At 36.2% G+C, this 25,408-nt stretch overlaps 1 long non-coding RNA gene across 1 annotated transcript in view; it reads left to right on the plus strand.

Moving 5' to 3' along the window:
• The first annotated feature begins 1,133 nt into the window (after positions 1-1,133).
• The window catches only part of LOC144286233 (uncharacterized), a 218,370-nt gene continuing 194,095 nt past the window's right edge, over positions 1,134-25,408 (plus strand). The window contains exon 1 of the long non-coding RNA XR_013354295.1: positions 1,134-1,206. This is a non-coding gene — a long non-coding RNA (uncharacterized LOC144286233). The remainder of the gene's footprint in view (positions 1,207-25,408) is intronic.

Below are 25,408 nucleotides of genomic sequence, written 5' to 3' on the forward strand. Positions count from 1 at the left end.
AAGTTTTTGTTTTATGTTCTACCATATAGTCTATCCTGATCCTCTTAAGCTGTAGCTGAAGTCATCAGATCATGGATAATCCAAATATGATAGAAAAAGCACCATCCAACTGGATTTTAACTCCAGCTTTTTCTACTTACTAATAATATGGACTTGGAAGTCCATTTATTCCTCTGGGATTTAGTGTCCCTATTTGCATAGAGAGAACAACTTAGACCAGAGCACTTCTAAGACCAGAGGATTGATTTTAAACTCCAGTTCTCTTACTAGCTTGAATAAATCCTTTAATCTGTCTGAAGCAACTTACCTTATTTCTAAAATGGGGACAATAAATCTTAATTTGCAGAGTTGTCATAAGAATAGAATAATGTGCATAATTACTGGTATATGGTAGGCCAAAAGGAATTTTGTTATGTTTTTAATTATGATAGTTGTCTATTTTTATTATGGTCCAGGGGAGAGATCTAGTAGGTTCATCTTGGCACCAGAGAGGCAAGTTTTATTAAACTGTCTTAGGAGCTGGTTTGGAATCATTTGTCTTTCTCAGTCATTCAGGCTCACCGTAACCCAACAAGCTCAGTTCATCTAACACAAAAACTTCTCTGGTCTTGCCCTCCCAGGCCACTGACTGATGTTAGGATCTCACACATCTAATACACTAGAAATGAGATATCTCATAAGCCTCAATAGATGTCTTTACATAGTGATATTTACAATTTCGTATTTGATGTCTGCTTTCTTCCTTGGAAATCATGATTCTCTTCATTGTTTGCTTTACACTTACTGATGAGGTGGAACATCTAGAGAGGGTGCAATCAGTTTTTCTAAGACATGGAGAAGCAGCCAAAAAGCCTGGAACTCAGAGAAATATTGGATCATACAAGGTCCTTAGTCCAAAAACAAAACCAAAAAACCCCAAAAAAACCCCCAAACCCTTAGCCAAATTAGTATGAGCTCCTTTTCCTAGTCAATCTAGTTAAGAATGAGGAACACAAAGTTGATATTGAAACCCAGAAGGAGAGAAATTCCTAGCCAAACCCTACACTAAATGTAGATATAAATCTGCAATATAATACAGATAATAAATGTAGATACATGGGTCTCCATGACAATAGAACTTAGAGCACTGCATTCAAAGATCTTACAAGCATGGGGAGAGAAAGAAAGGTCATTTACCTATCTGATGCTGAGATTATCCAGCTACTGGTAACAGAAAATCAATTCAACTTGGATAGTGATTGTAGGTTATATTTCTTTGGTAAAATAAGTAAAAATCCCTAATGCAGGATACTATGGTAAAGAATGGATAGAGGAGTGGTACACATTATTCCAGGCACTTAAAATATGCTTTCCAAAAGAATTCTGCTTCTCTGATGCACCACAAAATATGAATTTGCCATGATCCTAATTTGGGTGATAGGGAATGAGTAGGAAGAACCTGTAGAAGAATTTATCCTCATATCTTTCTTTCTTTCCAAAGATTCCATTAACAATTCCAGTATCTCAATTATCCCAAGTTTTGGCAATATGGGAAAACAGTCAAGTGAAATTTATTCCTGAAGAATTTGCCAGGAGTCTACCAGGTGCCCCATCCCACATCTCAGAGAACAGCAAATTCACTAGAGGAATTGGCAGTTACTCCAAACCTCTCCACTGAACCAGGCCTCCAAATGTGTAGCAGCCACAATGCTTTCCTTGGACCAGCCTCCTAGCTTTTATTAGCTTTTTGCTGTTTTTCTAGGTTAAACCCATTGGAAATTGGATTCTCTTTAAAAAGAAGTCTATTTTGGTTGAGAATACATAGTATGTGGAATGATCAAGTCAGGTAATCTCTGGGGCTTTGGATCAAGAATTCTCTGCCCATGATACATCATATTTAGCTTTTATTTTTGGTGAAAGGCTAGTCTAAGTAATTGTATGGAAAAATAAATAATCACAACCTTTGGAAGAATAGAAATGATGTCTGACTTAGCTATTCAGTGAACCTTAAGAATTCCTTTTTGCTTGTTTTAAGTTAACAGGTGTTTCTAGAAAAACAAGTCACGTTTGTTTAAGGTCAGTATTGGAAGCCACCAAAAAGGCTGGGCTTTTTGGCTCTGAGATACAGTGTGATTTTAGATTTTTCTCTCTACTACATCAACCATGCATTCCTTAAAGAGTGCTTAAAGTCCTGTGAAGGATGTAAAATGTCAGTACTGAACTAAGATCACAAAGTTCCTGGAATCATTGCAAACATGTCATTAAGGATCAAACTGAAGATGTGAAAATCGAAAACAATACTTTAAACATATTCTCAGCTTTTCAGTTCATCCTAAAAACTCAACTATTGCTCCCAAATCAGAGTTATGGCACCTCCCTTCCTTTCTAGGTACTTCTCTTAAGAACTTCCAGACATGACTTCATTCACTATCCAGTAACTAACAGTGCCGGAGAGGAGAGTGAGAGCTTTTCTTTCTTTATTACATATTAAGGAAAATGTGGCTTAGAAAAGAAATTGTGTTAGAGTCACTAGGGTGGCAGGTGGAAGAGTCTGTGTGCCTCTTGTGTCTATAGCAAAGTCCATAGAGTGTTAAAGCTGGGAGGACACTTAGACATCATCCAGTGTAGTGATTCTGATATTTAAGATGTTATATATGGGCAGCCCGGGTGGTGCAGCGGTTTGGCACCACCTTCAGCCTGGGGTGTGATCCTGGAGACCTGGGATTAGGTCCCACCTTGGGCTCCTTGCATGGAGACTGCTTCTGTCTCTGCCTTTCTCTCTCTGTGTCTCTCATGAATAGATAAATAAAATCTTAAAAAGAAATGTTATATACAAGTAAATTTATTTTACAAGTAAAATTTTGAAGCAATTTTAAGGATTAATCATAAATTTTTCCCAAAAAGGACACTAGAAAAATACCTGTCATTTTATGAAAAGAAGAGATATTATAACACCTTGAGACCAAAAAGGTTGATAACCGCTAGTATTAGGAGAAGAAACTTTGAGTTCTAAATGAGAAAGTAACAGAATTTGGGATAATGGAATCAGAAGTAGGGTTGAAGATGGTAGACATCCAAGCTATGAATTCATGTGGTAGAAGAATAACTTCAAAATAAATGGTAGGCCGTCTCAACACAGAACGGTTGGCCACTTTGTATCAACACGTGAACACAAACACACTATAAGTTGCTGATTTTTTTCATTTTGCATCACAGCTCAGCTGTCATTACAAGATTGGGCATATAAGAATTTAGCCTGAATCTTCATTTTACTTATGAGAAAATTAAGACCTAGAAAAGGAAGTAGGGCTGCCAGATAAAGTACAGGACACTTAATTAAATATAAATCTCATGCAATATTCAGGACACACTTAAACTAACTCTTATACTAACTTGTTACTTATCTGAAATTCAAATTTAACAGGGCATCCTGTAAAATGACAACCCTAAAGGGAAGTGACTTTTAGTTACTTGAATTGTTGCTTAATAGTACAGTTAGGAGAAATCAGTTCTGACCCCAGTGATTAAAAGTATATCTATATATTGTGCTACCTTTTAATATATCATAGTCTTGCCCTAATTCAATGCAATCCAATAACCATACTAATTCTACCATCCTCAACCCCACCTTTAATTCTAATTCTGTTATCCTGAATTCTGCTACTTTTTTCTTTGGTGCTGGAAGTTTCTCTTCCTTTTATATTAGTAGTAAGCCAAACATTTTGGTTTCAGGATCCTTTACTTTTAAAAATTATTGAGGACCTCCAAAGGATTCTTACATATGTGAGTTATGCCTATCAGTATTTACTGTGCTAGGAATTAAAACTGAGAAAATTATATATATATTTATTAATTCATTTAATAATAAGTCCATTATATGTTAATATAACTAACATATTCATTTAAAATATATGTTTTCGGGATCCCTGGGTGGCGCAGCGGTTTGGCGCCTGCCTTTGGCCCAGGGCGTGATCCTGGAGACCCGGGATCGAATCCCACGTCGGGCTCCCGGTGCATGGAGCCTGCTTCTCCCTCTGCCTGTGTCTCTGCCTCTCTCTCTCTCTGTGACTGTCATAAATAAATAAATAAATAAAATCTTTAAAAAAATAAAATAAAATAAAATAAAATATATGTTTTCCATGGGAAATAAGTCAGACTGAGAAAGACAAATACCATATAATTTCACTCATATGTGAGATCTAAAGAATGAAATAAATGAACAAACAAACATAAAGCAGAATCAGATCTATAAATACAGAGAACAAATTGATGGTCGCTGGACAGAAGGGAAATGAGGAGATGGGCAAAATGCATGAAGAAGAATGGGAGACGCAGGCTTCCAGTCATGGGAATAGAAGATACAGCACAGGAAATACAGTCAATGTTATAATAGTGTTGTGTGGTGACAGGTGGTAGCTACACTTGTGGTAAGCATAGCATTATATATAGGGGTGTTGAATCACTATGCTGTACATCTGAAACTAATGTAACATTGTGTGTCAATTATACTAAAAAAAAAATACACACACACATACACAAACCTACATTTTCCAAAATAAAAGAAAAGCAGGAGGAGTGGTAATGCTTTATATTTTTTGCAAATCTCTTTAATTTCTGATTTAATAGAAGACAGTGGATTCTGATTATCAGCTTCTGCATTTGATCTGTTGTGAAATGTTTTGTCTGAAGTACATAAAGAAAAAGCAGCCTCATAACAGACATGTAGGTGAAAAAGGGAGAAGTGTTCTAAGTAGCATTTGGAGATAATCGTGGCTATTTTTCTTTGATGCTACACCAAAAACTGACAAATGGTAGTTTCTTAAATGTTAATTGCAAGGTAGAATCTGAAACCCTATCAATGAACTTTTTGTACTTTGTTTCATTAAAATCATTAGTTTCCCATGCACTTATTTTTTTTAATTTTTATTTATTTATGATAGTCACACAGAGAGAGAGAGAGAGGCAGAGACATAGGCAGAGGGAGAAGCAGACTCCATGCACCGGGAGCCCGACGTGGGATTTGATCCCGGGTCTCTAGGATCGCGCCCTGGGCCAAAGGCAGGCGCGCCAAACCGCTGCGCCACCCAGGGATCCCTTCCCATGCACTTAGAATAGTCATTTATTCATGATGATTTTGTAATATCATTCATTAGTAATTTGGAAAATATTGGTTCACTGAATTATATAGATCTTCCATATGTTGACACATTTGATAGTACACTATAAAAAATCATGTGTGGGGCACCTGGGTGGCTCATCAGACTCCCCATGGAGAGTCTGCTTCTCCCTCTGTCTATGTCTCTGTCTCCTTCCCCGTCTCTCATGAATAAATGAATAAAATCTTTTAAAAATTAATATATAATAAAAAATCATGTGTGTTAATATCACTATAGATGTGATTAAAAAAATGTCTTAAATGGGATGCCTGGGTGGCTCAGTGGTTAAGCATCTGCCTTTGTCTCAGGGTATGATCCTGGGATCGAGTCTCACATCGGGCTTCCTGCATGAAGCCTGCTTCTCCCTCTGCCTATGTCTCTGCCTCTCTCTCTCTGTGCGTACCTCATGAATAAATAAATAAAATCTTAAAAAAAATCTTAAAGTTTTCCAAGATTCTATTTTTGCTTAGAAGTTGAACTCTTATCATTGGCAACAAATACTATATTAGTTGTTGAAGTCACTAGCTCCCTTTTTTCATTAAGAAAATATCTGCCAAGTGACACCTGAGTGGTTCAGTGGTTAAGCGTCTGCCTTCTGCTGTGGGTGTGATCCCGAGTCCAGGGATCGAGTCCCAAATTAGGCTCCCTGCAGGGAGCCTGCTTCTTCCTCTGCCTATGTCTCTGCCTCTCTCTGTGTCATTTTGTGCATTTTGTAAGCATGAAATGTTAAGTATCCTACATGATGCCTAAAAGATGGTAGGTACTTAATGTTATTCTCTTGCATATATGTACAAAAAGGTATGCACAAGAATGTTCATAGTAGCAATGTTGATAATAGCAAACGATAATACACAAGCTAAATGTCTATTGACAGGAAACATAAATGGATTGTAGCATAATCGTGCAATATAATATCATACATCAGTGAAAATTAATGAGTCAGAGCTATGGGGGTAAAGCTCACACACAAAATGTTGAGGGAAAAAAGCAAGTTTGGTAAGAATAAACACTATGACATTTATATAAAGTTTTTAAAAGTGGGCATTACTACTGTATATTGTTTAGGAAGACATACCTATATAGTAAAAATATATAGAAATGCCTGCAAGTGATAAATACCAGATTTCATCATCTAGGGAATTAGAAGGAGGATGCAACTGGAGAGGGAGACATACAAAGGGCTTCCGTTTTATTGCTAATATTTCATTTCTTAAGGTAGGCAGTGAGTAGAGAGGTGTTTGCTGTATTATTTTTTTTACAGGGTTTTGTATATGTCATAATAAACTTTTTAAAAACTCAAGGGCAAATGTCTGAAAAAGTCATTCTTTAGGTATACCAAAGATTATATAGATCTATAACTGTATCCCAAAGACTATATATATGTATATATATATATTCATATATATATATATTCTCTAGGCAGTCAAAACATTTCTTTCTATATTCACAAGATTGGATTTTAACCATTGGATTGTTTTAAAGGAGAGTTTTAGACAAGTAACACAAAAGCTCATTCTCACTAGTTAAGTTTCACATTATGTGCCTTCTGGATAAAAATAATGCAATGCAGAATCCAGTTTATGTCACATGAGGTCAGGGAAAGAAAAAATAATGATACCTGGAAACTAGCATGGGGAAACAGACCCTATATGCACACAGTTTATTTGTTCAGGCTTGTAGCAAGAAGTAAGGGAAACACGAAAATACCTCGGTCATAAATTGTCATGTAAAAGACAAAGAGAAACTCTGGAATATTATGAAACTATAAATTACTTCTGCTGAAAGGGTAGAATTTGCAGTATCCCCTTAACCGAGGTTTCACCTCCCCACTTTTGACAGAATAACTCCTGTTCTTTGGAGAAAAACACATGAAATAAATGTAAAACCCGAGAGGGAAATCATCTAATATGTACACCACCTGCCTAATAAAATGAGAATAAATTTGGCTTTTTGGCTAAGTAGATTTGCTTATGTTTTAACTTAGTTAGAGGCACACGCCATCTAAATTACATATATGTTTTTATTTCAAAAACCCAACATGAAGGGACAGAAAATAATTTCACCATGTTTAAATGGGTTTGTTTTCAAAACAGATGTTTTACAATAACATTCATATTTATAAAATAAGCTCTTAGATGAACATGGCACCATGTCCATTTATTAATAATGCTAATGAGATTCTGAAACATTGTCGCTCTGTCTCCAGCTCAGTCCTAGGATCGCAAATCTGTAGTCTGAGGACTCCACAGACACATACTTTACTCCAGAGATTGCCAGCAGTTTAGTTAGTGAGCTAATGGCAGCAGGTACCAAACAATGACTTCTCAAGAGTAAACATCTCTACTCTTTTAAAACTCTCTTTCTCCCAAATCCCAGAAGGTGGCAGGCCTCATGAAGAGCTACCTGCAAAATCCTTCCTTTGAAGAAATACACAAATGAGTCAATCCCCCGTTAAAGGATTTGCTAAAAACAAAGGTCCAGGAAGCCACGTAAAAATGATTTGTGAGGCTGCTTGATGCCTGACATTTTTTTAAATCCTTTCTATGCCCCATTTCGAAAAATGCATCTGCAGGCAACTTGACTGCTATTTAAGGCTAAATGCTGGGCTCAGATGTGTGTTTGAGGCATCTATTCAATTTGGAGTTTACTATAGCCAAGATCTAAACCATAAAAATGGAGTTGGTAATGAAAATATGGAGAACTTTAACTAGAGTCAGAGCCAGATCTCTATACTGACTCCTCCAGCACCTTTCACTTACAAGTAGTTAAGTTAGTGACTGCCAAATGGAGCTGGGGGTGCTGCAGGGTCCCCTTTCACTGGACAGAATGACTCTCACTCTCATGGAACACTGCAGTACCTTGGAGCTGTTGGTTTCTTACAGTTGTGTTGGTAAGATATGAAGCTAGAACTTCATAACCCACTCTGAGGGGATTGCTTTGGCTCTGTTCCATTCATTATTACATTGGATGGTAGAAGCAAATATATATATTTTTCAATATTCTGAATTCTGTACAAGAGAAAGAATGGCCAGTATTTGAGTATCAAAATAGGACCTCTTCTTTGTACCAATTAGTCTTTGATTATTGAGAAGAAAAATTACAAGAAAATTAATTCAAACACAAGGTTTGCTATGAATAATAATAGCTATGAATTTGAGGGCTCCCCATTTAGCCACTCTGCTTAGTGCTTTTCAGACACTGAAATGTGTAATTCCCTTAACATCCCTAATGATATGACTACTATCCCTGTTTTATAAATAAAGGCACTGAGGTTCAGAGAGATTAAGTAATCTGATCCAGGTCATGCATTTTACTAAGTGGCAAAATGGGATTTGAATCCACATCTAGTCAAATATTTTTTTTTTTTTTTTTTTTCATCTAGTCAAATATTAAAACTCTTTTCATTACCCTGTAATGCTTCTTCAGAGTTATTTTTGTGTGAACTATTAAAGATGCTGTGAGACCAAAACAACTTTGATAATTTAAAGCACATTGTGTTTCCCTGAATGTACTGTAGTGGTAGGTACCCAAATCTCTATTCTGTAGTGGGAATACCGACATATGAAGAAATTAGTCTAAAATTACACTGTAAGGAAGAGCTGTGGTCTTGATTTGACCCTTTTGACTTTACTACTCTAAGAAAGTTATAAAATACTCCTTATATGACTCCTCTTATTCTACTCCTGTGTTTGATCTGACTGCAATAGTTTACAAAAGCTCCTTTGTTTCCAAACAATGTCAAATAATAGAAGGGAGAAAATCACAGGGCTCCCCTGCCCCCAAATGTGCACAAATAAGTTAGCTTACACACACACAGACACACATACACACAAAATGTATGGGCTCTTTTTGGAATTAATTCATTGAAAGAACCATTACAGTATCTATATCCCTTTTCATCAACTTTCCCATCTGGATTTTATTTTTTAGGCACTCATTGCTTCTCACAGGTTCAATGTTACCCATTTCACACCATTTAACTATTGAAAGCACTTGAAATTCCGGACCCTAGAAGCAGAGCCCATGTATTTCCCCGTGATGCAGCTAATGTGTCAGACTTGTAAAATAGCTCTTAGTGGCGGGCCTCCATTTAGAGAAAGACGGAAACTAGCTTTAAATACTTAGAGCTTTAATATCTAGTCCATTATACTGAAGCAGGGTCTTGTAAAGAGTCAATTATGGGATACTTCTGATTTGATCCACATGCAAGGGAAATCCGCTTCTTTGCCTTTAAATCCCTGTTGTAAGTGTCTTGTTTAAATAATTAGTGACACTTTTTCTTTGATCAAATTGATTCATATTGTTATTCTTCTATGCTAATTTAAAACTTAATCCATGTAAAAGTCCAAGGCAGATTTTAATCTCTCACAAAGAAAGCTTTCCCAAAGAATGTAATTTTCCAGGAAACATTTTAATTTTTTTAAAAAGTGATTAATTGGTTGAAATAAATTAATTTTTCTGTGAGGGAATATGTGAGTTAATCGCAAGCCAAGATGGTAATGTTATTTTTCTATGTAGAGTAATATATTTCACACACACATGCACACATATACACACACACAACATAATACATGCATAATAGCATGTTTAAACAACAAATATTACCAACAGCTCTAATGGCAATCAAATGTAATCTCTGTTTATGGCTTGGGGGCTAAAACGTTTATGTATATTTGCAACATACTATCAAAAAGTTAATATCCTTAATAAACTAAACTTTATTCATAATCAAGGAATAAACACAAAATGCCAGACTTTACTTATCAAATTTATATTTAAAAACCTTACAATATCGAGTGTTGGTTAGGGCCCTGGGAGCCTGGTACTCTCAATCAGGCTGGCGGGGGGGGGGGGGGGGGGGGCGGGGGGGGGATTAAGCAGTAGTTTTCTGAAAGGCTTGTAGAAATACATTTCAAAGGACTAGAAAATGCATATTACATCTGATCCAGCATCAACACTTCCTGCAACATAGGAATCTAGTCTGAGGAAATATGCATATATGTGAATTTAAAAATTTGACAGGTTATGAATCAAAATGTTAATAGTGATTATTCCTTGGTTACAGACTAATTTTATTTTCCTATTTTCTTTCTCTGAAATTTCTGTTTTCTATAATAAACATGTATTGCTTTTATTATAAGGATGTCATTTCAAACATTTATGTAAATTTTAAATTGTTTCTACATGAAATATATTCTTATGAAGCTTTTAAAAATATGTAAATAATTTTTCAAAATATTGAAAAATATTCCCTATTCTCATCCCTATTCCCACTTCTATTTCCTTTCTAGGCTGCAACTACTACTGCAAGTTTTGTATATCCTTCTTGACCTTTTTCCTATGTATTTATATCTTACATATGTTCTATTTTTATTTTGTTTTTAAATAGGATTGTATTCCATGAACCTATAGAATGATAGTCTACTTAGCTCCATTAGTATTTATGCAATTTTTCTCTTTTTTGCTATTATAAACAATGCTTCAATAAACATCCTCATACATATTTCAACGTGTATATATATATATATATGGTGCAAGTATTTATCTAGGATAAAAACCAAGAAACTAGTGATACGTTGATGAGAATAGTTGATGAGAACTGATCACCTCTCAAGCTCCAGAATTCTCAGTGATTCATGTGAGTGGCTATCGCTTTCACTCATCATCAGCAGATATTACCTATTTTTTTGTTTTGATCAGCCAGATGAAAAGTGGCATCTCATTTGGCCTTTTCCTGATCACTAGTCATTTGAACATCTTGTCAGATGTTACTTGGTCATTTTTATTTCTTCTGTCAATTGCCCTTTTTACTCTTGGTCTATAATTTCTCTAATTGCTTTGTAGTACTCTTCAGATTTTGAATGTTACCTTTATTTATTATAGATGTTAGGATTATTTTCTCCCCGACATTTTTTCCTTTTCTTTTAAAAAAAATAAAAAATAAAAAAACCGAGGTAAGGGTGTCTGGGTGGCTAGTCGGTTAAGCGTCTGCCTTTGGTTCAGGTCATGATCTCGGGGTCCTGGCATTGAGCCCTGCATCTAGCTTCCTGATCAGTGAGGAGCCTGCTTCTCCCTCTCTCTCTGCTGCTCACCCCTGCTTGTGCTCTCTCTCTGTCAAACAAGTAAACAAAATCTTCTAAAAAGTAATTTAAAATTTTTAAAAATTAAAAAATTGAGGTATAATTGATGTATGGTAAGTATACAGTTAAGAAGGTTTTTTTTCTTTTACACATTTTTAAAAAAGATTTCATTTATTCATTTCAGAGAGAGAAACAGCATGCATGAGCAGGAGGAGGGGCAAGGGTGGAGGACACAGAGTCTCAAGCAGACTCCCTAGTGGGCACAGAGCCTAGTGGAAGAACCCAACGTGGGGTTTGATCCGAGGACCTGAGCTGAAGTCAGATGCTTAACCAACTGAGCCATCCAGGAGCCTCTACAATCAAAAGTAGTTTGTTTTTTCTTTTCAAAGATTTTATTTATTTATTCATGAGACACACACACACACAGAGAGAGAGAGAGAGAGAGAGAGAGAGAGAGGCAGAGACTCAGGCAGAGGGAGAAGCAGGCTCCATGCAGGAAGCCCGACTTGGGACTCGATTCCGGGTCTCCGGGATCAGGCCCCGAGCTGAAGGCGGTGCTAAACCGCTGAGACATCCGGATTGCCCCCAATCCAAAGTTTTTATAAAAGTTTACACTTATGTCATTTTTAAAAACTTTGTTTTCAGTTGTCAAAAGTTTTTATTTACTGCCACTCTATTTTATGAATTCTAGATTTTTTATTATGCTTAGGAAGGATTTCGCAGACCAAATTTAAAATATTCTTTTATATTTTTCTGAAATTTATTTTTATGTTTAGCTTTCTAATCTATTTAGAATTGAGCTTTGTATTTGATAGGAGATTGTGATATGATTTTGTTTTACTTTTTCAAATTGACAGTTAATTACCCTAGCAGTATTTTCTCACTCTTTTGAAATACCATTGTTTTTAAAAAACTAAGTTTATTCATATAAGTATCTTTCTGAGCTCTACATTTGTTCCAGTAACCTAATTGCTTATTCTTGCACCAGTGTCACAATGTTTTGATTATCATAAGTGTATAGCATATTTTCATATCTGAGAAGGCAATTCCCCCTTCATTGTTCTGTATCAAATAGTTCGCTTACAGTCTCATTCAGTTTCTCTTCAATAAATAATTGAGAACCAGCTTGTCAAGTTCCATGAAAAAAACTTACTAGGATTTTGATTAGGATTGCATTAAACTTATGGGCAAGTTGAAGAGAACTGACATCTTTACAATGTTGGGTCTGCCAACCCAAGAACATGGTATTTACCTCCACTGATTCTTCTTTTATGACTTTCATTGAAGTTTAGTAGTTTATATAGGTCCTTCAGATTTCTTGTTACATTTATTTGTAGGAATTTATCTATTTCATGTAATTGCTGTGATATAAGAAAGCCATCCATTTTTCTATATTCATCTTTAGTTACTTTGCTAACTTTTCTTAATGGTTTTTAGAACCATTGTTTTTTTTCTAAGCAGACGACTATCATGTGGTCTGCAAACAATGACACTGTTGTCTGTTTCCAGTATTTATAATTCTCATTGCTTTTCCTTTTCATATTGCATTGGCTTTCAGTATAACGTTAAAAATAGTTATAGTGGGCATCCTATCTTGTTCCAGTTTTAAAGGGAATGTTTATTATGTTTGCTGTAGATTTGGGGCAGATAAATGTTGTCAAGTTAAGGAAGTTTACTTCTATTCCTAATTTACTAAAAATTGTTGGGTTTTGTGTGTTTAATGAGGAATGGAGCTGAGTTATATTAAATATTATTTTTTTAAGATTTTATTTATTTATTCATGAGAGACACAGAGAGAGGCAGAGATATAGACAGAGGGAGAAGCAGGCTCCCTGTGGGGAGCCCGATGCGGGACACAATCCTAGGATCCCGGGATCATGACCTGAACCAAAGGCAGACACTCAACCACTGAGCCACCCAGGCATCCCTAAATGTTCTTTTTTGAGGTGAGGACTGTTGAGGTTGATTTTTTTCCTCTGTTAATCTGATAACTTGTAGACAATTAATCATCTTTGCATTCCTGAGATAAATCCTAATTAGACATAATGCATTTATTTTTTAATACATCAGTGGACTTGATTTATGACTATATTATTTAAATTTTTGAATCTTCCATGAATGACATTGGCCTAAATCTAAAAGCATGCGACCCTTGTCTAAATTTGGTTTCAGCCTTGTAGATTAAGTGAGGAAGCTTTATTTAGCTCATTCTCTATGTTCTGGAGCATTTTATCTAACAAAAGAAACAGTTATTCCTTAAGGCTTGATAGAATTAACCTGTAAAAAAAACCAAAAAACTAGTCTTGATGCTTTCTCAGAGGAAGACTTCTTCCCACTTTTTCTTTAAAAAAAGATTTGATTTATTTATTTGAGAGAAAGAGAGAGAAAGCATGAACAAGGAGGGGGAAGGGCAGAGGTACAAATAGACTCTTCCCTGTGAGCAGCCCAGTGTGGGGCTTGATCCCAGGACCTTGAGATCATGATCTGAGCCAAAGTCAGACACTTAACCAACTTAACCCAGGTGCCCCAACTTCTTCCCACTTTTAAAATTATCTTATTTTTTGGAATATTAAACTGTTTATCTTGTGAAATAGATTTTACTAAGTTACACTTTCCTAGAAAATCTTCCACTGAGTTTAGATTTTCAATTTTTTGGTATATAAATACAACTTTAAACCTTTTCCAATATCTTCATTTTGCTTTCTTTTTGGGGGGATCAGATTTGTTGAGGTTTTGTATATTTTATTAGTCTTTAAAAACTTCTAATTTTTGGTTGTATTAATTGGACCTACTAGTTTTATCTTCCCATTAATTTCTGCTTTCATCTTGATTCATTATTTCTTCTATTTAGGGCTTATGGTTCCCCCCACACACAGTTCTCATAGTTGAATGCTTACTTAATTCAACTTTAATCTTTATTCTTTCCTTTTTTAAGAGAGAGAACATGTGGGATCCCTGGGTGGCGCAGCAGTTTGGCGCCTGCCTTTGGCCCAGGGCACGATCCTGGAGACCCGGGATCGAATCCCACATCGGGCTCCCGGTGCATGGAGCCTGCTTCTCCCTCTGCCTATGTCTCTGCCTCTCTCTCTCTCTCTCTCTCTGTGACTATCTAAATTAAAAAAAAAAAAAAGAGAGAGAGAGAGAGAACATGTGAGGGTGGGGGGTGCGGGGGGCGAGGCAGAGGAAGAGGGAGAGAGGGAAGCTCAAGCAGGCTCCTTGTTCAGTTCAGAGCCCAACGCAGGGCTTGATCTCAAGACCCTAGACCATGACCTGAGCCAAAATCAAGGGCCTAGACACTTAACCAAGTCACACAAGTGCCCCAATGTTTATTATTTTCTAAACAATGCAATAAAGGCTCTAAAATTTCCTTCAAATATCACTTTGTTAGAATCCTCTAGATTTGGGTAATATTTTGTGTTTATTGGTTTCTATTTCTAAATACTCTGTGATTTGATACAATAGTATTAAAGATGTTTTATTTTCTCCACACAGAGAAATTTGGGTGGGAGGTATCCTTTAACTATTAATTCTTAATCAACATTTTTATTGCAACATTTTTATTGCATTGTGGCCAGAGATTTGTAGAATATAAGAGCTTGGCTCTTACGGTTTTTGTTAAAATTTCCCTTGTAGTGGCTAAATTCTAAGAGTCTCCCATACTATTTCAAAATAGGTATACTATGTCTTTGCTGGGTATAATATTCTATATGTATCTTTTAGAACAGGCTTGCTTAATTGTGTAATTTAAATTTTCTATTTTTTGGGATGCCTGGGTGGCTCGGCAGTTAAGCGTCTGCCTTCAGCTGAAGGTGTGATCCCAGGATCCTGGATCGAGTCCACATCCGGCTCCTCACAGGGAGCCTGCTTCTCCCTCTGCCTATGTCTCTGCCTCTCTCTGTGTCTCTCATGAATAAAAAAAAATTTTTAAATCTTTTTAAAAAATCTTCTATTTCTTTACTTTGTGTGTGTGTATACTTGAGAGAGCTATTAGAATCTTCTACTCTAAATTATGGATTTGTCAATTTCTCCTTGTATTTCTATTTTTATTTAATATTATATATTTCAAAATCATGTGTTTAGTAGATAGAAGTTCAAAATTCTTATGTCTTCTTGGTGGATTGTATTTATTATCAATATAAAAAAATCCTTCTCTGTCCCTTTTGTTGTTTTTCACTTTTTATTTGGTGTTTTTTATTTTTAAAAAGATTTTATTTATTTGAGAGCAAGTGAGAGAGAGAGAGAGAGAGAGGAGAGAGAATGAGCGGGAGTAGGAGTTTGGGGAGAGGGGAGGGACCAACAAGGAGGGAGAGAGAGGGGAAAGAATCCCAAGCAGACTGAGCCACACATGGAGCACAATGTGAAGCTCAGTATTACCACCCTGAGATCATGACCTGATCCTGAACCAAGAGTCAGATGCTTAACTGACTAAGCCACCCAGATGCCCCATTTTTCAGTTTTTAGACTGAAACTAATATTTTGTCTAAAATTAATATTACTGTATCTACTTTCTTTTTTTTATATTACTGTATCTACTTTCTATTAGCATTTATATGGGATATATTTCCCATTTTTTTATTTTAAACTTTTATCATTTTATATTATATATAGTTACTTTTAAACAGCATATGGCAGGATTTTTGCAAAGCTCAATTGGATTTTCTTTTAACTGGAGAATTTAACCTATTGGCATTAATTGTGATTACTGGTATATTTAGACAACCCTGTTACCTTATCTTATATTTTCTATTTATTGTGATTTCTTTTTGTTTCTTTTTTGTTTTTTTTCTGTATTGCCTTTTGTTGGATTGATTTAGTTCTCCTTTTTCCCTTTACTGTCTTGGAAACTATATATTTTTCTGATGGTTACTCTTACATTTTTTTTATGGATTTTTAAATTTTTTCCATCATACTTTCCTATCAATTAGTTTACTTATCAACACAACTCTTGCCTCCAATGCCACAAGAGTCTTCATAAGCTTTCATTCACTTCCCTGTCCTCTCACCTTGTCCCTCCTATTGTTTATGCTGAAATTACCTGATATTTCAATTCCAGGTTGTTGTTAATAATTTTTCATTATTTATGGACACTATTAGAATCACTGTAGGTTTTATTGCTTTCTTGATCATTTGTATTTCTATAAATTCCTTTGGGGGGAGGGGTTGGGTGACATCATTTAGCAATTCTCTAAAGAGAAGGTTTGAGGATGATAACTTCCAAGTCTTAATGTGCCTGAAAATGTTTTAATTTTGCCCCTTTCCTCATTTAAATGTTAACTTGACTGGGAATAAGATTTTAGCTTTAAAATAATTTTCCCTTATTATATTGAGATACTGTTTCATTGTCTTTTAGCATTAAGCCTCAGTAATGAAACACATACTGCTGACCTGGTATCTATTCCTTTGTAGATTATTCTTCATCTCTCTATCCCTAGTATTTTGATGTAGGCCCTTTCAATCTGAAGGCTTCTATTTCTCCCTTAGAAAACTAGGAAAATTTCTCCTCTTATTTCTTTGATTATTTACTTCCTTTTATCTTTTGTGTTCTTTCAGAGATTCTTCAAAGTATCTAAACTGATGAACTGTTTCTTCTTTTTAATGTGTATTTCCTTACATTTTGTGACTTTTGGAGAGAGGAAGTGGGCACATAAACAGATTATGTTTAAATCCAACCTCACTATGCAAAACTAAGAGACTTTTAAAGTAAATTTCAAATTTTACCTTTGAATGGGATTGAATTTGGGCTCTGGCTATTTTCTCAAAGAATCTTATTTCCCTATCTTTGGATGAAATCCTTTCAGAGAATCCTATGAAATTTTTCACTCATTGAACTGGTATTTATTTAGTGCTTCTTTTTTGCCTGGCATTGTTCTACATTCTAAGGATCCAAAGTTGAGAAAAGACACAAGTTTACAGTCTGGCAGAGTTTCTCAACCTTGGTATTATTGACTTTTTGGCTGAATAACTCTTTGTTGTGGGAGACTGTCTTGGGCATTCTACAGTGTTTAGCAGCATCTCTGGCTTCTACTCACTAGATGCCGATAGCATCCCCCCTCTCCTGTATGCCATTAAAAAAAGGCCCCAAACATTGCTACATAGCACCTTCCTGCCCCTCCCCATCAGAACCACTTGTCTAGCAGAAGATGTAACTAATGCAACATGGGAAGTATGTTGGTGGAAGAATGTATGCCATAGAGTATTGGCGCAAGAAGGTAATGGCTAACCCTATCTGAGGTTCAGGAAAGGTTTTACAAAGTAGAATATACTTGGCCTGGATCTTAAGGGAAGAGTTAGGTATTTGTCATGCAAACAGGGAGTGAAAGAAAGAAGAATGGTCATACTAGAGCAAATGACAGCATGTAAAGGCAGGAAGTTTGAAACAGTGGGATGCATTTGAAGAACTCTAAATAGTTCCGTGGATGACTGGAACATAGGTTTGAGGGCTGTGGTGAAAACAGAACGAAGCAATAAAGCTGAGGAGGTAGTGAGGGACAAAGTTATAAAAGAACTTGCAGGCTACACTAAGAAAATTTGGGCTTTATTGAGTAGTGATGGCAAACCACTGAAAGTATTCAGAAGAAAAATGGCATTTCAGAAAGGTGGTTTTGTAACTATGCAGAGAATGGTTTAGAAAGAGGTGAGACTGGAAATAAATGAATTAGAAGATGGTTGCAATAACTGAGTTAGGGCCTAACTGAGGGCTGGGGGGCTACAGAGATGGGAAATGCACTAGCCATATATAGGGGGTGGAATTGATAAGGTTTTAGCAATTACTTAGCTATGAAGAGTAATGAATGGGGGAGGAATTAAGTACAAGGTCAGATTTGGGGGAAAAAGGGGGGTAAATAAGAATGTTCTTAGTGAATTTGTATTTATAGCAGAAGATCCTAATAAGAATAAATAAAAATACAAATCCCTGGGACAGAGCCAAAATCTTGTAGACCCATAGTTCTAAATGCAACAGACAATAAGTAAATTGGCAGCTTTTAGAAAACCAGAACTGACTGTCTAGTCTTCCTGGCAAACCATTATTTCCCTTCATCTCAAAAAGCTTTAAAATCTTCTCTAAACAGCTTCTCCACCTTTTTATTTCAAAATTTCAAGAAAATGGCTGACATTTTTTCAAATACACCACTGTTGAATGACTCATTAAAAAAAATTTTTTTTTAAATTTTAATCCCAGGACAGTTAGCAAACAGAGTTATAATAGTTTCACCTGTACAATATAGTGATTCAACAATTCTATACATTAATCAGTGCTCATCATGATAAGTGTGCTCTTTAATCCCCATTACCTGTTTCAGCCATCCCCCCACCCCAACCGGGGTAACTCATGTTTGACACATTATTTCAGCTGTTACAAAAGATTGTGAAAATTTAAGCCAAGATAAGACAATTAGAACTAAATTGTTCTTGTTTATTAATGATACAAAAATATAAAATTATCCACATAAAATGATTTAAGTTCCACAAACAATCATAAAGCCAAATAATTCAACAGTGGGAAAAATTTTCAGCATCTTAGTTGAAGAACTATGGTACTGAGGACCTCTACTGTTGAGAAAATGAATGGCTTCAGTGTTAGGATTAAACATTCAGAAAAACATCAACCAGGCATGTGCAATCTATAGCCTGCCCAAAGTTCAGAAATATTTTCAGAGGCACACAGATAGTCACTGAATTTTATGCAGAAATGCATATAACATTGAATCTAGGTCTCCCCTTCCTCCCTAGAGCTACTTCTCCTCCAGGAAACCCCTATCCTAGTACTGTCTTCTGGCCTATGAATCTGTATTGGGTTTGATTACTACAGTTTTTCTGAGGCACAATTACAAATTTAATGTTTACACAATTTAAATCCATTGATGCTAAAAGTTGGAAGTAATCTATTATCTAATAATAATTTATTATCTAATTTAGAAAGGGGAGAGAGTGTTTCTTACATCCATCCCCTGCTTTGAAAGAGAAGAGCTCCTTCTAAAATGATCAGTGCTTAGAAATGCAAAATGGTCAATAGAAATGTTGCTCTTTTCAGATAATTTTTCTTTTAATTTACCCAGATGCTGAAAGGTTGACTAAAAGTACTAAAGATTCTCCTACAGTTTACTTCCCTACAAAGTCCGAATTCAAAAGATAATTGATTCTGCTAAGCCATTGAGCCTACGACACACATTTTCCCTCAGATTTCCTCACAATTATCTCAGAAGATTTTAGAACAGTGCAATTATTTTTAAAACTGGGGTTCTTGTAAGAAGCTTTTCTCAAATGCCACAAGCTATAGTGCTGGAAAAGATTTCTTTTCTTTTTAGATTTAACATCTGCATGGATATGACTCTCTCTGTAGTAAGCTTTCCCTTTCTGAAAGACTTAGCTCAATTATTTCCATGATATTCATTGATAACATTTAAAGTAACCCAAGGGCCTCTCCAGATATATTTTGGATAATAACTGTCAGACTACTAGAGCTTAAATTTGGGTTCTGTCATTTATTAGTTTATTACCAAGTAACTTGTTCAAGTCACTTAACCTCTCTGACTCTTTTTTTTTTTTTTTTTTAAATTTTTATTTATTTATGATAGTCACAGAGAGAGAGAGAGAGAGAGGCGCAGAGACACAGGCAGAGGGAGAAGCAGGCTCCATGCACCGGGAGCCCGACGTGGGATTCGATCCCGGGTCTCCAGGATCGAGCCCTGGGCCAAAGGCAGGCGCCAAACCGCTGCGCCACCCAGGGATCCCAACCTCTCTGACTCTTAATTTTCTCTTCTATTAAAATGGGAGAAAATAATTATCTTGCAGGTTTAACAAGGTTTCAGTAAGATAGCATTTCTGAAAACATATATAACAGAGACTGACACAAAATTAAGGCTCATTATATCTATTTCTCTTCTCTTCCTTCCCCTTCCTTTTTTAAAGAACACTTTAAATGATTACTTCAAAGTAAGAGTTATCTAAGTGTGTTTTAAAATGTGACCAGGTGGGGTCCTTTAACAATAATGTATTTTCAAGCCAAATGTGAGTCAAACCAAATTTTTCCCTTCATCAGATTGTGCTTTCACCACAAGAAAGGCAGGCAAATTTGGGTTGATACTGACCAAGGGAATTAGGTTTTGGAGGGTTTGGTTGTACACATAAAATACCAAAGACATAATCCATTTTGTACAAGGAGTTCAATAGAATTACAAAAGAGTTTAGTTAAGTCCTAAGTCACATGTGAATATGTGGTTTGGTGTAATGGCTGATGAGGGAAAGAATCCTGTGAAAGTGCAAGACAAGAGAAATGAAGCTCCTAACATAAAGGAGGCTCATACCACCTCCAACGCCATCCAATCACACTCACAACATGCAACATGTACATTTGGGCAGTCTGTGCAAAGAAAATTCAACAGCTCCCATGCCTCATCTTTGAAGACTCAGGGTCAGGTCATCCTGTCACAAATTTTTATTTGTTAAAAGATATGAAAAACCATATGCAGAGCACCATGTGCTGTCACACAAATATAAGCTAGTACATAAATGTATTTTCACAATGCCAGGAGATTTTTTGAACTGTTAATTTAATTTATTTATTTGAGAGAGAGCACTAGCATAGAGGGAGAAGAAGAAGCAGACTCCCCGCTGAGCAGGGAGCACACTGCTGGACTTGATCCCAGGACTCTGGGATCCTGACCTGAGCCAAAGGCAGATGCTTAACCAACTGAGCCAACCAGATGCCCCTTGGCAGGAGATTTTTGTTGTTTTCTATGCTTGGAGTAAAATGGGAAAGTTAATGGCTCCCACACGCTTTGAAAAATGGAGAGAGAGTAGCAATCTGGTTGAGGGATAGTGGGCTAACAATCAGGAAATCAAGGATCTAAACCTTTTTTATGCCACTATCAGTGGGCCCCAGGGACAAATCCTCTGAACACAGTGCTCCAGCTTCCCCACCAGAATGCTTTAAATAACAATTCTGGCTGGTGACACAATGGGAGGAGATAATAAGCATAAATACTTTGCAATCTTCCTTAAGACAGTGTTACATAAATCCCAGTCATTATTACCACTAATACACTAGGATGATAGTACCTGTGGAGAGGTAATCATCACCTTGGAGAGAAAGAGTAAGCTATTAATCACCTCAAATCCCTCAAGTTGTGTGTCAAGTCAAGGGCAAGTGAGAGATACACACACTATAGTACTGGTGTCAGAATTATTTTGTATTAGCCTCAAGCCTTCACTGTGAACATTTTGCTTTTAAGAAAATAATTCTGAATTCTAAGTAACCTCATTGCTATGAGAAGATAGCAATCTTGACTAGTTTACCTCCCTTGATGTTTTGTGCAGGATGGTGCTGTCAACATAACCAGGAGGAAAGATGCTTATGCTAACCAAGAAAATCATTTCCAACCCAGGATTATAAAATATCTTCCTAAACCCAAACTGTAACTTTTATCTTGGACTTCACCTCCAGCTAATGTGGTCATGTGAAGATCAAATGTTTAGATTGATAAATGCAGCTTACTTCAGTAAGGAACACACTCATTGACAGAGCCCAGAATCCAAAGGTGATTAGTCGACTAAAGAGGGAAGATGAGCACCAGACAACCTTGTTTGTCATTTTGCCACTTAATCACATAAATCTCTTAACACGAAGTGCATCTGCATGGCAGGAAATTAAACACTGACAAAAATAAAACCAAAGCTCCCAAATTAGTTCAGACACCTGTTTCACGAGAGTAAGTGTGATAAGATTGTCTGTGGGTAGCAATTTTTTTCTGTAGCCATTTTAACATTTGAATATTGACACATGTACTTTAGGATTCATTTTCATCGGGGTAGCTGCTTTTTCTATAATGTAGATACATGTTATATTTTAGATAAAAAGCAGACTGGATTTTAATTAAAAGTAAATAGACCATTCTCTAACTATGGCTACTAATTCATGTTCAATATATTTCCTATTTCAGAAGGAAGCCAATTTAGAGATTTTCCCTGTACCAAAAAACACTAAAAGTGACTAATATTTCTACACACATATTTAGCCTATTTGATTTTGATCAAGATTTCCCTTATGATCCTTACATTGTTTAAATGAGTTCTTTATAAGACAGACTCTAATACCCAAGCATGTGAGAGCTATTATCTAAAGATTTTTTATCCAAATGAAAAATATCATTTAAACACCATAATATTTCTTTTTTTGTTTGTTTGTTTGTTTTTCTTTTTTATTTTATTTTATTTATTTTTTATTTTTTTAATTTTATTTATTATTTTTTTTTATTGGTGTTCAATTTACCAACATACAGAATAACCCCCAGTGCCCATCACCCAATCACTCCCACCCCCCTAATATTTCTTTCTTAAAAGAAAACCACATAGCCATGGTCTTGTACTGTCATTTGACAACACTTCTTCTCCTATGTTCCATTTTTTAGTTACAACTACAGATATAAAAACATGTGCAAATCAGTTAAACATTCGAGAAAATATTGTGAAATAGCAAAGTAGGAAATACTCTCTGCTGAGAAAAATCTATCCTTGATAGGCACTGCTAATTAAACATTTTTTTAATTTAAAAATAATTTTAAGTAGGACATCTTTAAGAGGAATTTGGCTTTTTTTTTTTTTTTAACAGCACAAACGTACAGAAAATACTGGAGATGTTCAAATGCACCAGGCACTTACAGAATAACACATAAGCAGATAAAACGCAGAAAAGATCCATGGAGAGTTTTCATGGCTACTGAAAGGAGTCAGCAGAGTACCACAGCTCTTTTCAAAACATACCAAAGTATGGAATAAAGCATTCCAAGCACAAAATGAGCACTCAACAAGAGCTGCAAAAGAGTCTTTTACCTAATTAAAAGCTTAAATTTACAGAACTTCAGAGCATTGCCGTTTCAGCTTAGCTTTGCCAAAATAATCAAGCAGAATGAAGCAAAACAAATAGGGGAACAACAAGCCTACCACTCTGGTTTTGATTTGCTGCCCATTACAGTTGAGCGGTTTGGCCTGCTTGGGCTAGACTGCTTTCAAACGTCTTACAAATGCCCTATAATGACACCTAATTTTACTTTTAACTCTTGGAGGAAAAAGTTGTTTTCCTTGTGATGGTATTTGTACTATTTGAACATTATCAAACTGTTTGTTCTAATCCATTAGAAAAAAAAAAAAAAACATAATAAGGCTCATCTAGAGGCTTTTTCCTAGTTAGGAAGGTGACTGAAAAGATTTAGGTCTTTAGCCTGTCTTTAAATCTTCTAAATGAAAGATGATTTACAATTAAGCTACAAAAATGTGAACACTCTCAAGTCTGGAAAATTTCAGTCTGAATTTAGGTATCCTAAATCAACGCAAAAGACTCTGTCTCACAGAACCAAATCTTAGAAAAATCAGCCTCTATGCTCAAGTCTTGTTAATAAATTATAAAGGGTTCATATACTATGTTTAAGCTCAGCTAGTTTCAGCTGTGACATTATCAGTATTCCCCGATAATGTGCCATGAAAAGGACAATGGAGCTTAGATTTAAAGGTTAAATGGTATAAAGTTAGGAAATTGTCACATGAAGATCATTTTCTTTTCTTTTTAAGATTTTATGAAAAAAATATTTTATGTATTTATTTAAGAGAGAGAGCACGAGGAGGGGAGGGAGAGAGAAACTGAGAGGGAGAGGGAGAGGGAGAGGGAGAGGGAGAGGGAGAGGGAGAGGGAGAGGGAGAGGGAGAGGGAGGAGAGGAAGAAGCAGGCTCCTTGCTGAGCACACAAGGCTCCATCCCAGGACCATGACCTGAACTGAAGGCAGACACTTAACCGACTGAGCCACCCAGCTGCCCCGTGAAGATTATTTTTTTAAGAAAAACAATGATTACACTTCTAATAATTTGATTAATGGGAGTAGGAAGATTAGGTTTGCTATGCCCTTCAGAAGACTTCTTCAGGGATCCCTGGGTGGCGCAGCGGTTGGCGCCTGCCTTTGGCCCAGGGCGCGATCCTGGAGACCCGGGATCAAATCCCACATCAGGCTCCCGGTGTATGGAGCCTGCTTCTCCCTCTGCCTGTGTCTCTGTGTCTCTCTCTCTCTCTCTGTGTGACTATCATAAATAAATAAAAAATTAAAAAAAAAAAAAAAGACTTCTTCAGGTTTAGCTGCAAATTAAGGTCAATTTTTACAGAATGGTAACAGAATCCTCGAATTGTTTACAATTTTAACCATTTTTAATCAGTTTAGCATGATCAAATGCCCTTGTCCTTATTCAGAGATCTTATTTCCATTCAACACGCACTACAAGAAGTAGAAAGGCCATGGTTAGAATCCTGGATTTGAATCCAGGCTATACACCTTTAGACAAGTTTCTTTTCACCAGAATCACTTTCCTCATCTGGAAAACAATGGAATTAATCAAGTATCTCTAAGAATTATTCCAGTTTAAAACTGAGTTCTCAGCAAAAGAGAAATACCAGCCAATGGTGCCCAGAGATCACATTACCCCAGTCTTTCAGAGGACCTTTGAGTAAATGCTATAAAACTACCCAACTATCTGAGCATTGAAAACAATAACTAAAGGCCACAGAGCTGGGAGATTTTAAAATCTGCAGATAAAATCTACTCAAGAGAAAATTGCATAGAAAAAGTTGTTGTACCTGGTGTAGGTTTGCATAAATTCCACTTTCAATAGTAGCAGGAGGGAAAGAGAGTTTAAATCCAGGAAGAAGACTGTGAGGAGAGCGAGATTTACAAAACCAAGTCAGAAACGACACTTTGCAAAAGTGAACAAAAATAATTTCTCAAAAGTGAGGGTGAGGGCAGCCCAAGTGGCTCAGCAGTTTAGTGCCAACTTAAGCCCAGGGTGTGATCCTGGAGACCCGGGATCGAGTCCCACGTCGGGCTCCCTGCATGGAGCCTGCTTCTCCCTCTGCCTGTGTCTCTGCCTCTCTCTTTCTCTCTCTCTGTGTCTCTCATGAATAAATAAATAAAATCTTAAAAAAAAAGAAAAAAAAAGTGAGGGTGAAGGACTCAAACTTTTTTCTCCTAGAGGCAATGTAGGCTGTGGCTAGGACATTGAACTAGGACTCAGAAGACGATCCTGTTGCAGTTTAGATTCTGCCACTTACTAAGAACATGTAACAGAGCAGTCACTTCACCTGTCCAGTAATCTTTTTACTCAACTGTAAGAGGCAAAGAATGTTATAATTCAACGTGGTTAAACAAAAGCATAGCT

The sequence above is a fragment of the Canis aureus genome, chromosome 16, assembly GCF_053574225.1.
Source record: "Canis aureus isolate CA01 chromosome 16, VMU_Caureus_v.1.0, whole genome shotgun sequence".
NCBI lineage: Eukaryota > Metazoa > Chordata > Mammalia > Carnivora > Canidae > Canis > Canis aureus.